Source organism: Acyrthosiphon pisum, chromosome X, assembly GCF_005508785.2.
Source record: "Acyrthosiphon pisum isolate AL4f chromosome X, pea_aphid_22Mar2018_4r6ur, whole genome shotgun sequence".
Taxonomy (NCBI): Eukaryota; Metazoa; Arthropoda; class Insecta; order Hemiptera; family Aphididae; genus Acyrthosiphon; species Acyrthosiphon pisum.
Window position 1 is genome coordinate 68,324,682 of NC_042493.1, and position 2,503 is coordinate 68,327,184.

A 2,503-nucleotide genomic window follows, 5' to 3' on the forward strand; every position below is an offset into this window, starting at 1 on the left:
TACATCTCTTTAAGAGATAATTTTTTATTATATGACAATCACACAATAGTTTTTCACATTTTACTTCTTCAATGTGCAATAACTTTAAAAATTTTTCAATGATAGCGTTTATTTAGTTGGTGTATGTAAAAATGTACCTACATTAACTTTAAGGAAAAACGATAATTTTGAATAACAAGTCAGTTTTCTACAATTGTTGAGGTGTGCATATTTGTGTGTTTTTTTTATATTAGAATTTTCTAGTAATGCTATATGATTTTAATTTGTTTGATTCGATTACTCTTTTTGTGATATATTAGGATATTTACTTATTTTATCAATGTAGGTATGTATCATTAAATTTTAATTTTTAAATAAAAACAGAAGATATTTTAATACAAGGATCCTGATAATATGTTTTTCATAGCTGAATTAATAATTCCTAATATCATATTTAACATATTTCATTTACAACTATCATTTAATATTATTTATTATCGATTATTAATGTTTCATTATGTCATTATAAATAGGATTTTTAATTAATTTTTCTTTTTCAATCTCATATTATTATTAATATTGAATAGTTTACTTTTATTTGCCTAAAATAATAATTTAAGTACCATTTCATATTTGTTTTATTGTAAATATGAATCCAGTTTGACTTATGTCATTATTTGTGCCTGGAAAAAAAATATTTTTTTGATTTATGTCGCATAAAATAAAATACAATTTGTAATAATACTAGGTAATATTAGTTTATAACTTTCAGATGTATAACTTGTCTTATAACATTTTATATCAATAACTCTTAAATACAAAATAATACGTATGTAAATATTTGTTATTATTGCATATTTTAACTACATGATCCTTTTTAAGTACCTACTCTACCTTAAAAAAAATATTAGGTAGATAGTACTTTTGAGATGTAGAAGTTAGAAGTTAGTTTTTTTTTATAGATTAAAAAACCTTTTTGTTATTTTTTAACCTTTTTGTGTCCCTCTGTTGTTAGTTTCATATGTGACAATTATTATACAATGTGTTTTTTCTTGTCAAAGAGATTATGCCTGTTGATTATTAATAAATAAATAATTTATTCTACCTATTCAAACGTTTTGCTTGTTAGTCTTATCAAAAATATAATGTCTATAAGAGATAACTTAGAATGTAATAACCCTGGAGAAAATGTTGACATAAATTACATTATGCAAACATTACATTTGTATCAAAAATCAACTTACTAAAATCGTAATACGTAACATTTTTCATTTACAACTATCATTTCATATTATTTTACAATTAATATCAAGCAAACTGTATCCGTTTTTACGAACATATTATAACTTCTTCAATTTAAATTATAAATCAGATGAGTCAGAGTAATATATAGTTTACTCGAGTTGTACTCGGCAGGAAAATTGTCCATAGATCGTGTGGAACAATTTGTAAAAATTAAATCTTATATTATTGTGAACTGTAATTGAAAACTTAAAAACCATTCGCACCTCTGAAAGAATAATGACACAAATCAAAATGTTGGGAAATCGACATTTAATGTTTCCAGTGGCGTAGCAAGGTTATGGCGAACTGTGCCTACGCCAGGGGCCCAAATTTGTGCTTTAAAATTGGTACTTATTTTTTAATCGCTAAAAAGGCGCATTTTCCTAGGTTTGCCAGGGGCTCTAACGAGTCTTTTTACGCCACTGAATGTTTCATTATGTCATTATAAATAGGATTTTTAATTAATTTTTCTTTTTTTTTTTCAAGCTCATATTAGGTATATAGTTTACTTTTATATGCCTAAAATAATAATTTAAGTACTATTTCATCTTTAATTTATTGTAAATATGGGTTCAGTTCAGTGGCGCCAAAGTCCATGCTGACGTCGCAATATTTTATTAACTTCATAACTTTAAAATGAGCACGAGTATATTTAAACCGTGATTATGAATAAATGTATTTTAGGGTAATTAAGATATTGAGGTCGGGAAGTCTTAAAATTGCCCGACCACATTTTAAAAACTTCGGCGCCACTGGTTCAGTTTGACTTATGTCATTATTTCTGCCTGGATAAAAAATATTTTTTGATTTATGCCACATAAAATATTGCATATTTTAACTACTTGATCCTTTTTAAGTACCTACTTTACCTTAAAAAAATATTAGGTAGGTAGTATTTTTGAGATAAAATTTATTAATACAACATATTATAATATTTAACAACGAGTCGCTTTGATCTTGAATTTTGGTAGAAGATCCATTTTATATACAAAAAGTTTATTTCAGCATTACACAATATTATAATTTATTATAACACCTTTTTGTTGAAATGTAAATAATAAATTATCTAACTTAAACCATTGATTAAAACTTAAAAATGAATTAAACACCTAGTAATTTGATCGAAATGTTCTAATTTGGCAAATTGATTAGGTAAAATGGACCTTAAAAAAATATTAGGTAGTACTTTTGAGATAAAATTTATTTATTTACAACATATCGATGGTGACACGGCAAAAGG